Source organism: Schistocerca serialis, chromosome 2 (assembly GCF_023864345.2).
Source record: "Schistocerca serialis cubense isolate TAMUIC-IGC-003099 chromosome 2, iqSchSeri2.2, whole genome shotgun sequence".
Taxonomy (NCBI): domain Eukaryota; kingdom Metazoa; phylum Arthropoda; class Insecta; order Orthoptera; family Acrididae; genus Schistocerca; species Schistocerca serialis.
Genome location: NC_064639.1, coordinates 758,798,198 through 758,812,065, shown reverse-complemented (window position 1 = coordinate 758,812,065; position 13,868 = coordinate 758,798,198).

Sequence of the window (13,868 nt, the reverse complement as noted above, 5' to 3'; positions counted from 1 at the left end):
GGAGATCATTTTAGCTAGGATGACTGCCGTTTTAGCCATCGCTATTTGTTAAATGGTTATCCCCCAACACTCTGTGCTCATTGTCATCAACCTTTGACAGTTTGCCATTTCCTGACTGAATTCCTTTTTTCAAACCATTTACGTTCTGATGTATGACTACTGTCTGAGTTATCGGCCGTATTAGCGAAAGACGCGCGGGCTATTGCACGCGTTGTTATTTTTATCCGTCGTAGCAATATGGTGAAGGACATTTAATCTTTAGTTCGGAATCTGCTTTGTCTCTACGGTGTATTTTATGGACCTTTCTCCAAGAGTAAGTCCTTGTTCTTAGCTTTCTTTCATCGATTTGGCTTAACGTCTAGTCGTTTTTAACTCCTTCTTCGTGTTAATGTTCTGAAAAATGGTCCAAATGGCTCTGAGCACTATGGGACTCAACTGCTGTGGTCATAAGTCTCCTAGAACTTAGAACTACTTAAACCTAACTAACCTAAGGACATCACACACATCCATGCCCGAGGCAGGATTCGAACTTGCAACCGTAGCGGTCGTGCGGTTCCAGACTGTAGCGCCTTTAACCGCTCGGCCACTCCGTTAATGTTCTAAGCTTCTACTATGGCCGCGTATGATCTTAGTTGTTTTTGCACCCTAAAACAAAACAAAATACCTTACTACGGATATTTTTACTGTCCCTGAGACTCTATAATAACAGACAAAAATTTATGGGAGTTAATGACAGTGTTTCCTGTGGCAACACACTGCTCCGCATGTTTGTATGTTGCTTCTTAATATCTGAAGATATACGGTTTAGTAGTTCGTCGTAAAGTTGCAGTCATTTAGATTCAGCTGAAGAACGTCCACCAACCATTTTCCACTTCTCAATAAAGAACATTTTACGCTTCATTATGGTCACGCCGTTTGCTAATAGTACGAGGGGCGTTCAATAAATAATGGGACATTTTTTTCTCGCCATATTACTGTTGAGAAAATGCGGAATTTCTTTTGGGACATGGTGCAATACTCTCAATGAGCCCCTACAGCATCATGGAGTTCCGACGAGTGGCGAAGCTACACGTAGCCTTCAAAAGGCTTCTGTGACGGAGATGCATTCAAGCATTGACCCGTCGTTGAGTCTCTTTTAGCGGAAAACCAGAGCATCGCAGATATTAATAGGCGCTTGCAGAATGTCTACGGAGACCTGGCAGTGAGCAAAATCAAGGGCCAGGCGTCTGTCATCATCGCAACAAGGTGAGCCAACCTGTCCGATCTCCCACATGCACACAGATGTGACTCACGCAGCGTTGAAACGTCCAGACACACTCATTAGATGTGACAGACGGATCACCATAAAGACCCGCTATCTGTTTGACCCACTGAAGGATAAACTTCGCGGGAAGCAATACGCGGATGATGGGGAGGTTATTGATGCAGCAAGACCGTCGTCGACCAGTAGAGTGGTATGATGCGGACATACAGGACCTTCGAGCAATGTGGCGTAAGGCCGTCGCATTGAACGGAGATTATGTTGAAAAACAGGGTTTTGTAGCCAAAAGAGGGAGGAATAATACGGTATATTGAAGTCCTGAATAAAACTAATCTGCTTCCAGAAAAAATGTGGTTCATTACTTATTGGACGCCTCTAGTATTTAGTCAATGTCTTATATCATTTGTCGTGAGCTCTACTTAAACCCTGCAAAGCAGCTACAACCATTTCATCCATTCCTATTCATTATTTATTTATTTCTGTGTTTATTTATTTTTAATTTTTTCAAATTTGGTGTTTGGTGTCCAAACTGTACAACGAGTTGTCATTACATAAGTGAGACATTTGAAGATCGCAGCGAAGTCATGTAAGAGGATACGTAGGACAAAGTAGCTGATAACAGATCGTAACACACTCTCATAGTAACGGGCAACTTAAATAATTCCTTAAGAACATTGAGGAAACAAAGGTAATAAATAGTGCAAATACATTGCTTTATTCCGATGCGATGTTGAGACATAATCTCTAAGGTGTAGGGTGGATTCTGTTATGTAAACACCAACCAATACGTAGATAAGCAATCAGCAGGCAGCAAAAGGATTGCTTAGGAAGCTGTCGGGCGGAAAGCCCAGTCAGTTATATGTACAAGTTATAATCCCTTAACAAATTCATGATGATTATGTAAGTTGTTGTATTTTGTGATGCGAGAATGACAGTGATACTAATGGGAAATCAGTTATTCAGTTTGCCAAGTCTCTTGCATAAAGTTACCTGCTCATTGCAATATCTATATCTACGTCTATGCTCTCTATACCACCTTACGGCGTGTGTCGGGCGTTTCTTCGGGTACCACTGTTGTATCTCCCTACTCCTGCTCCAGTCGCGATAATAATAATAATTTTTGTTCTAAGTCAATATTATTTTTACCCAGTCGGGACCCAGTGTTTTGATTATACACTGTCCTGGAGGAGCAGATGCTTTATTGACGTCTGTAAGGACTAAATATGGTGGCGTGGCCATCTTCATGGTTTTCCGCGTAATTACACACACATCGTAACTTCGTCTTAAGAGAAGATTCCTTTCTTCTGAGACATTCCTGTTTAGTTTACTGCTACTGAGGTCACTTACGCAACTGTTGAAAGCTGCCACAAAACTATCTGAACGTTCTTGTAGGACATGTATCATATAAGTCACAAATAATGTTCGATATAAAATCAGTGAATCTATCAATGCTCCTCTTAAATATATCTCCAACTACAAAATTTAACGCTTATTGCATTGAGAAGTGTAGGAAGTTAACATTATGTTGAATTAACATGAGTTGTTAGTTGAACTTTAAACTGTGTGCAATATGTGGCAACTTGTAACACTTAATTTGGTTTGCCAATGTGGAGAAAGCGTTCCGCAGAAATTTCTTAAAATCCGTTTCATTAAAAAAATGTTTCAAATGGCTCTGAGCACTATGGGACTTAACATCTGAGGTCATCAGTCCCCTAGAACTTAGAACTACTTAAACCTAACTAACCTAAGGACATCACACACATCCATGCCCGAGGCAGGATTCGAACCTGCGATCGTAGCGGTCGCGCGGGTCCAGACTGAGGCGCCTTTAACCGCGTGGCCACACTGGCCGATCCGTTTCATTAATTAAGCCTTTTAACCAAGAATGTGACAGTGTGTGTTGTTGTTGTTGTTGTTGTTGTTGTTGTTCCTGCTGTCTCTCACTCCAAAGGCTGGCTTGGAGCTCCTCTCCACGTTAGTCTATTCTGTGAAAGACTTTTCATCTCTGAATACTTACTGCAGCCTACAACCATTTGAACCTACTTACTGTATTCATTCATGTTTAGGTCTTCCTCTGCAATTTCTATACCGCCCCCCCCCCCGCCCCCACTGTTTCTTGATGCCGAAAGATCTGTGCCATCAGCCGATCCTTCTTTTAGTCATATAGTGTCATAAATTTCTTTTTTCCCTATTCGATTCCGTACCACCTCACAAGTTATTTGATGTAACCATTTTTCTGCAGCACAAGATTTCAAAACTTTCTATTTTTTTTCTGAACTGCTTTTTGATCGAGTTTCACTTCCGAACAAGGCTACACAACAAATACATTAAAAAAAGGCTTCCTTAAACAAAAAATTATATTCCACAATGAGAGATTCCTATTTTTCAGAAATATTTTTGTAGCTATTTCCAGTCACTTTTTTTCATTCACTGTACTTCGGCCGTCTTCACATTTTGCTTCCCAAAAAACAAAACTCACCTACCTCTTTTAGTGACACCTGATTCAATTGGGCTAAATTCCATTACTGTTGTTTCACTTTTGTTGATGTTCGTCTTACTCTTATAACGTCTTTTAAAATGTCATCCATTCCGTTCAACTGCTCTTCCAAGATCTTTGCCCTCTCTGACCGAATTACAGTGTCATAGGCAGATCTCTTAAGTTTTCATTTCTTCTCCTTGAACTTTAGTTCTCTTTCAGAATTTCTGCTTGGATTCCTTTCTATTTGCCCAGTGTACAGGTTAAATAACATCTGCGATAGGCTACAACCTTGCCTCACTCTCTTCTCAATTACTTATTCCCTTTGATGGCCTTCGACTATTACAACTGCTGTCTGGTTTCCGTAAAAATTGTAAATAACGTTTCGCTTCCTGCATTTGACCTCGCAACCTTCAAAATTTCAAAGAGTGTGTTCCAATCAATATTGTCAAGAACTTTCCTTGAATCTGCGAATGCTGTACACGTAGGTTTGCCTTTTTTCAAGCCATCTTCTATAATAAGTCAAAGGGTGAGTCCCTTCACATTTCCGAAACACAAACTGATTTTCCCCGTGGTCAGCTTCTACCTGTTGTTCCATTATTCTGTAAACATTTCGAGTCAGTATTCTGCGACCGTGATTGTTAGTTCGGTAATGTTAATACGTGTCAGGACCTGCTTTATTTGCAACTGGAAATCTTGCACACCACGTGGAATATTTTCATTGTAGCTGCTTCTGCCCACGATGTATTCTTACAACAGTATCATACCTCCTATCACATCCTCTTCTACTTCCTCTTCCCCTTCAATAACATTGTCAAAGAATTTGCTCTCCTTTGTAGACCTTCTACACATTCCCATCGACTTCCAGCTTTCCCTTCTTTGGTTATTACTGGCTTGCCCTCTGAATTCCTTAAATCTATACAGGTCCTTCCCTTCTCTCGAAAGATATGTTCAGTTTTCCCATAGGCACCATCTATCTTTCCTTAGTCGTGCATGGATCTGCAGTCTCGCATTTATCTTCCAGCCAATTCCGCTTACGTTAGTCGTTTTGTATTTTCTGCCAGTATGATTTTTAGACGTCTGTATTGCCTTTCGACTGCACCATTTGATGCATTTTTATATTTTGTTCTTTCGACGTATTAAAATGTGGTCAAAATCTGCCTCTATGTCCCTAGTCAGTTTAGTATAAATAACGACGTCTGACTTGAGTAGACGAAAATTTACGCATTGCGGATACCTTCATCTGCACTTACCAATACACTCCGTAAGCCACCTTACGGAGTGTGGCGGAGGGTACTTTGTGTATCTGTATCACTTTCCCCTTCCCGTGCTCCAGTCGCTTATGGTTCGCAGGAAGAAGAATTGCTGGGTAAGCCGCCGTGTGGGCTCGAATCTCTCTAATTTCATCTTTATGGTCTTTTCGTGAGATTAACATAGGTTGTACTAACATTTTGGTTGACTCTTCTGATAACGTACGCTCTCGAAACCTTAACAGTAGACCATATCGTGATGTAGAATGCCTTTCTTGCACAGTCTACCACTAGAGTTGGCTGATCACCTGCGTGACGCTTTCGCAATTGGTAAATAAATCTGTAACGGAACGTGCTGCTTTTCTTTCGATCTTCTCTACTTCCTTTATCTCGTACGGATCCCATTCTGACGAATTGGTGTAAAAATGTTCAAATGTGTATGAAATCCTATGGGACTTAACTGCTAAGGTCATCAGTCACTAAGCTTGCACACTACTTAACCTAAATTATCCTAAGGACAAACACACACACCCATGCCCGAGGGAGGACTCGAACCTCCGTGGGGACCAGCCACACAGTCCATGACTGCAGCGCCTCAGACCACTCGGCTAATCCCGCGCGGCTGTGTTTTGTAAGCTAGTTTCTATTTTGCCGGACCACATTTCCTGAGAGTCTTCCAATGAAGCCTTGTTTGGCACCTGATTTACCCGCAGTTAGTTTTATGTGATCATTCCACTTCAAATCGCTTCTTTTGCATACTCCTACATATTTTATGAAAATGCGTGCCTCCAGTCTTTAGCCCGCAACTGTCTAGGTATACAATAAAGGGTCTTTCTACGTATTCGTAATACGTTACAATTGTTGTAGATGTTTCTGCATGTCGCTAAAATGTTCTAGCGTCGCGACGTCTCTGTATACAACAGCTTCATCCGCGAAAAGCCGCCTGGAACTTCCGACGTTATCTACTAAGTCACTTACGTATATTGTAAAACGTACTCGTCCTGGAACACTACCCTGGGGCACGCCCTGGGTAAACAACTTCCGAAAACTTCTCTCCGATCAGAATGACATTGGGTGTTCTGTTTGGTAGCAGCTCTGCAGTCCAGTCAGAGCTATAGTACTGGTAAATGCGGTTTACAAGTTTTTAATATTCGCGGATGAGGATCAAAGGCTAGTGCTTGGGGGTATCGTTTGTGTTATGCACGCAGACGCTGGCCTCTGGCTACGGCTGCCGGAGGCGGGCACCGCCGGATGCCTACCATTAGGGGCGCCGTGCTGTGTGCCAGCCGGCTCAGCGCTGTCCACCCGGCGTCGGCAAACAACGGCTGCGAGCGGCCACGCGGATCGATGCCGGCTGAGCACAGGCCAGCCGCACTGCCTGTGCACATGGCCGGAACACGATGCCTCGCCTCCCTACAGCCAGACCCATTAAAATAAATCATTAAATCCTGTGTCATTAGTTCCATTACTATTATTATAGGAAATTGGCCTAAAGTAGACCCTTGGTTCTGCATTCTCCTGAACTCTAGTAGGATAGTGGCTAAATACACTACTGGCCATTAAAATTGCTACACCATGAAGATGACGTGCTACAAACGCGAAATTCAACCGATAGGAAGAAGATGCTGTGATATGCAAATTATTAGCTTTTCAGAGCATTCACACAAGGTTGGCGCCGGTGGCGACAGCTACGACGTGCTGACATGAGGAAAGTTTCCAACCGATTTCCCATACACAAATAGCAGTTGACCGGCGTTGCCTGGTGAAATGTTGTTGTGATTCCTCGTGTAAGGAGGAGAAATGCGTACCATCACGTTTCCGACATTCATAAAGGTCGGATTGTAGCCTATCGCAATTGCGGTTTATCGTATCACGACAATGCTGCTCGCGTTGGTCGAGATCCAATGACTGTTAGCAGAATATGGAATCGGTGGCTTCAGGAGGGCAATACGGAACGCCGTGCTGGATCCCAACGGCGTCGTACCACTAGCAGTCGAGATGACAGGCATGTTATCCACATGGCTGTAACGGATCGTGCAGCCACGTCTCGATCAATGAGTCAACAGATGGGGACGTTTGCAAGACAACAACCATCTGCACGAACTGTTCGACGACGTTTGCAGCAGCATGGACTATCAGCTCGGAGATCATGGCTGCGGTTACCCTTGACGCTTCATCACAGACAGGAGCGCCTGCGATGGTGTACTCAACGACGAACCTGGGTGCACGAATGGCAAAACGTCATTTTTTCGGATGAATCCTGATTCTATTTACAGCATGTTGATGGTCGCATCCGTGTTTGGCGACATCGCGGTGAACGCACATTGGAAGCGTGTATTCGTCATCACCATACTGGCGTATCACCCGGCGTGATGGTATGGGGTGCCATTGGTTACACGTCTCGGCCACCTCTTGTTCGCATTGATGGCACTTTGAACAGTGGACGTTACATTTCAGATGTGTTACGACCCGTGGCTCTACCCTTCATTCGATCCCTGCGAAACTCTACATTTCAACAGGATAATGCACGACCGCATGTTGCAGGTCCTGTACGGGCCTTTCTGGATACAGAAATTGATCGACTGCTGCCCTGGCCAGCACATTCTCCAGATCTCTCACCAATTGAAAACGTCTGGTTAATAGTGGCCGAGCAGCTGCCTCGTAACAATACGCCAGTCACTACTCTTGATGAACTGTGGTATCGTGTTGAAGCTGCATGGGCAGCTGTACTTATACACGCCATGCAAGCTCTGTTTGACTCAGTGCCCAGGTGTATCAAGGCCGTTATTACGGCCAGAGGTAGTTGTTCTGGGCACTGATTTCTCAGGATCTATGCACCCAAGTTGCGTGAAAATATAATCACATGTCAGTTCTAGTACAATATATTTGTCCAATGAATACCCGTTTATCATCTGCATTTCTTCTTGGTGTAGCAATTTTTATGGCCAGTAGTGTAATTAAAGTGCAGCTACTCACATACGTCCAGTGCAGGCTGTAATCATCGTATGGCAGCGAAAATTCCTTTAATGCGGAATCGATTCACGCTGGAAGAAAAAAATAACTCCAGTTTTCGCCACCAGATGCAAATCTAGCGCTGTGAATGCAAGAAAGACGCATAGAAATGCTTCCATATGTAATGGATTAGGAACGTGATTTCGGCAGGAAACGTCAAACAAATGAGAAAGGCATAATGTTGATTTTATTATTACCACTGCCTACACAATTTGTTCAATATTAGGGCCGGAGATGTTGACGGGGTGCTGCAGCCGTAGAACGACGTGATCGACGGTTGTTCGCAGCAGTTCCTGTGAAATCTGAGCAACGTTTTCCTGTATACCGGCCTTCTGATCAGATGGATATCCCCAGAGACAAAATTCACGTGGATTCAGATCAGGTGCTCTTGCACGCAATGTATCTGGAAAACCTCTGGAGATATCCAGTTCGAGAAAGGTTGCATTAAGCAGATCTTTCACTGAGCGAGTGACATGAGGTGTTGCCCAATCTTGCATGAAAACACTGGTTTCCCTACAGTTGCGCTTTTCCAGAGCAGGAATCACATACTCTACAAGGAGGTTTCGATAGCGTGCAGACATCACACTAAGCCTGACAGGCCATCTGGGTGATATTTTCTTCAAAGAAGAACTGACCGCGAAAAAAGGCCCACACCACACAGCGACATACAGCGAGTGCAATGGCTCTTCGTACCTAACACGCAGTCTAACAGTTCCACACGCTCTAGTGTAAAATGTGCCTTGTTGTCACTCCATAAAACATTGCCCGGCCATATGCCATAAACTTCGATCCGTGCCATAAACCGAAGAGCAAATTCAGAAAGTTGCTGCGGATGAGGTTTCAGTTGCTGCACCGACTGCATCATGTGCGGGTACCAATACTGTTGACCATGCCATGGGCAATTCTAGTGGCTGTGATGCGCCGTGCAGATGCGATTGACACCTCGTGTCGCAGCGGACAGGTTAGAAAAAGTCCACCTTTTCAGTATTGGTATACACAGTCCAATTGTCAACGAACAATGGATGGCACACCACACTGCATATGATGGAACTTGTCGGAATATCAGTTTCGATTTGTTAGGTGAGCCACTTTCGTAATATCCTGTTCAAAATTGAACTGTGGTTATTTCTTTTACAACGAAGAATTCACCGACGACGTAAATAATGGCTGATCTCCGAAGGAGGAGTGGCGCTGACAAACACAATACCAACCTGAACTTTGACACAATACTGATTTCGGGTTAGATGGCCGATGTTAGATATCGTAGTTGAAAAGTTTTCGGATAATTCATCTGACTTTAATTAACAAGAACAATTCCAGAGGTCCTACGATAACCAATATCTTTGAGACTAGTTTGGCAGGTATTAAGTAAATACAACAACGTTGAAACCTGAGTATGCTCTCCCCACTAGCATGCAGCTTTTCGTAGTCCAAAAAGTAACAACTCACGTCGACACGTAGACACCACGTATCAACGTTACTCTCCGAGTATTTTGATGGGACACACGCTAATAGCCATCGACTGACATGAACTCCACCAACAGCTCCATTCACTTACAAAAAAAAATCTGACACTGCTGAGCTTTAGTATACTTTCATGAAATATTATGTATTTGTACGCCGTTCGTTTCTAATGATGCAACGATATTATTATTACGTCTTATTTGCATTCCGTTGCGAACCAGCGACTGTATTATTCGCACCCTGAGAATTCATCATTTTTTATTCCAATGATCCAAATCTATTGTGAACCTATTCTTTCATAATGTTGCCTCTCTTTAAGTATTTGTACTATCTTTTGCTTTCCAAAGATTTCTTCTTTTGCCCATATCCGACTGAGCACAGTGATTATTACGTATTTTCTCAAAAAAATTTTAGCTAAATCTTTGGTTTTCTATGTTTGTGTAATATTATATTCTTGGCCCTTCCCAAGTCCAATAAATGGGATTAACTTTATTTTAATTACCTGTCCTAAGGCAAATCTAAAAAATCACCTTTTCTCTCTATTTTTTCCTTATCTTAGTCTCTATATCTCGTTCTTTCTCTTTACTAAAAGAATGAAGACTTCCTCCAGTACTTTCTCTGTACTACAAATCACGCACGCAGATCACAGTTTTAAACTTTCACATACTTAAACAATTTTATTTTTATCTTGAAAATCTCAATAGCCACAATTTATAGTGTTTGGTTCATGTGCTGTGAAAGCTATTCCCCTTATAATCGGAAATAAAACACAAACAAAAAACCTACGAGTCACCGCCACTGTGTATTCTAATTTAAGATTTTAGCAATATTCAGACCTCTTCAGGCATTGACATTCGCGTACCCACTACACCTTGAAGTTACTAAATCAATTACAGCACTTGAATTGTAAAAGATATTCACTGTTCTTCCCTCCTTAAATGGGTCTTGACTGGATCGTTCTTTGTCTAGACTCTAACAAAAATATAGGAAGATAGTTTGTTTCCAAAGACAATCGCGATATATGATATAGTATATTAACGTACAATGACGTAAAGTTGCGTCGTCCTGACCTCAAAACTACAAGTCTCACCTCAGTATCTTGGGGCTCTCAAGCGTTGTTCAGATACCTTAGAACACGCAGTAATAATTATCCTAATTGGCCGATAGTCACTCCGTATTCCTCTACACCCACTATTATATCAGCTGAGTCACTCTCTATGGTGCACGCCATCAATACTCCAAACTATCCAACATATTGGATAGTTAACAGGTGAGTTCTCCATCATTCACATAAATCCCTAACCAAAGAAAAGAAACCTCCACAATATCAAATAGCCAGTACGATCAACTATTCTTTAAAATGCATCAACAAATCTATCATATAATCGCGTGCGGAACTTCCGTACTCATTATCCATAGTGCGTAGCGTTACACCGACGTCTACCTAGCTATCTTCCGAACCTAATTATCATGCGCTTGTACAGCAATCATGTTGGGCTGCCACGCAGACACCAACACTTCTCAGTACTAATCCAATCGATTAAACTTCCGACCTCAAGACTGTCTGCCGAATCTTGAACAAATTAATTTCAATTAACTTGTCGGAGTATATCATTACTGATGACGAACTCGAATTCAGAATCAAAATACGACACGTCAGTGTCCTGTTATACGCTACTACGACCGACCGTTAACCATCTGCGTCTAACAGCTACTATTCCCTCTTCCTTCCTCGAGGATCGAAATAAGAACAATTTTTAGAACAATATTAGACCGTTGATTATCCCTTGTACATGTTAAGTTCATTCTTAGTGGCCTTCGGTAACGTTTCTGGTGGCCAGCTGCCGTAGTTGGAGCGTCTCTGACTCGCGCTGCTACCCACTCGCTCTGGTGATGCAGCATCTCTGACTGCGACCTGGTTTTCGTCAACCTTTTCTCTCGGTCTTTAGATACTATAACATGTCAGAGGAATACACATTAAAACATATCTTTTACAAAGTTTAAACATCCATTTTCTTGTTGAGACTAAGTTGAGTCGGCTCTATTACATAATGCGAAACGAAAAATCGTAAATGCGAACATTTTAGGTTAGGCTTTACCGTGACTGTTATTGACATTAAATGAAACAACAAGTTTACTGTTACCAGTCACTGTTTATTTATCTCCACGACGCGTTTCAAAGGTTTAAACCTCCATTATCAGGTGGATTTACATTTGTTAATATGACATTTGTGTGTGTGTTGTGCTACGAGTTTTTGGAGGAACTTGCGGCACTGTCTAGTGGAGAAACAAAACACTATTTCAGAACATGGTTTTGGGTTTCTTTTGACAAAAAATTAAACGTGTATCTGTCGTACGACACTGAAAGGAACCTGTGACCATTGGAGGTACTTTATTTTACTTATTTTATGTTTACCGTTAGTACACGTTTCATTACCAGGAATCTTTCGTGATTCGTTGTGTTTCGCAGCAAGGAAGGCCCAACAACTTCGGATGACGTGATACCACACCATGTTGTCATCTTTGGACGCCTCTGTGCTTTTTCAATATATTCGTGTGGGTTTTCGTCGGACCAGTAGTGGCAGTTGTGTCTGCTTACAAATCCTCCAATGCGGAAAACTGCCTCAACAGTCCACAGAATGTACTCAAAAAGTTCAGGCCAGTCATCATTTCAAACCAAAAAAAATTATCCAAAATCCATTCCTCTGTCACAGTCATCAGAAAACAAATGCTGCACATAATGTGGCTTCCACGGCGTGAAAATGAGATATTTCTTAAGAGTCGTTGCAACTGCGTTACGTGAAAGACCACTTTCAGGAGATCCTTGACGCAGTGATTTCTTAGGGCTCCTCATGAACATTTCACGACATCTGTTAACATTCTCTGATGTCCTCGAAGTTTATGGTTTACCTCATTTTGTTGTATCGGCTACACTCTGTGCTGTTAGTAATTTGAAATTTCAATTTTTAACTGTTTTTGCATCCAGTGTTGCATGGAACGCTCGTTCAGCCAGCCACCGATTTGTACTTGCACCACAGATCCCCAAACCTCACAACAAGCTGATAGCTTGGTCTGTACTTCCACACTCAATGCAAGTGTCGTTTTCTAACTGAAACAAAAGAAAAAATGATGTTAAACACAACGTTGTTTCTAACAAAAATAGGTCTAAGAAAATTGGTTCATAAATAAAGAAATTATAACTGTTTAAATATATGAAGTGACGTATCAGACAACCTGTATATATTCCACGTCTAGTACGCAAGTATACTAATGCTTACTTCATATCCTATCATATGATATACAGCCGAGTATTTGATGAAAGGGAACGTGTAAATCTTGCAAGAAAAGTATATGTGCTATCGTAAAGTGATTAGCGAGGGCTCGCTGCTAGAGTGCTGCAAAGCTCAATGTTTGACCGGACACGGCTCGCCTGTTGACGGCGGGACCGAGCCGCTCGTGTCCGGCCCCACACCACTCGGCTCGGTCACGTACTCGCCCCATGTCTGTTGTCCGGATTCCGGACACGAGGATAACCGAGCATGACCGGTCACCGCTGACGCCTCACCTCGCCTCGCCCCGGCTCGCTGCACTGTACTGTAGTAGTCCACCGTCTCTCTCTCTCTCTCTCTCTCTCTCTTTCTCTCTGTCTCACACACACACACACACACACACACACACACGCACACAGAGTATTTGTCTCTCGCTCTTTTTTTAATACAAAAGTAACGTTTCCAAGAACGGGTACATGACACAGCTAAATTCATAAAGCACTTGGAAAGTAAAATGATATTTCAATACAATCGCGGATAGAAGATGAGTCTCCTTTCCAAACAGAAGATATATTTTTCCTTTAATTAATAGGAAACATTAAATAAGTGCTGTCCCTGTAACCTAGAAGACATCCATCTTCATACAGAAAGCATACAAAGAACATTAAACATTTACAGACGTAACTTGTCATACTTTTCACTTGTTTGCAACAGAAACAAAATTATAGCTGTTGTTGATCAGCAGCAAATCACTATCGCGTTCCCGATTTTATTGGCTGCGGCGATTTGTTAGTAACGTGCCGGCTTTACTAAAGCAACTTTCATTAGGTGCGCTTGTTGCTGGGATACATAAAATACGTCTTGCAACTGCATCCAGGCCTGGCAGATCTGTTTCATGTCTGCTCCACCACTTTATGATGTCATCATCATCTCCGCGGTGCATTAAAATGTAGAGATCTACTTCATCTGCTGCGGATGATGTGTTGTTCCTCCACTCCTTGAAACGATCTGTCTTTCTGGGTGGTGATGAAACAGTACTTGAAGGATTTATGATAATAAACAAAAGAGACAAGTAATACAGAACTGATGTGAATATCATCGAAACGTTCCCGTAAAAACGAGATGTTGTACGTTAA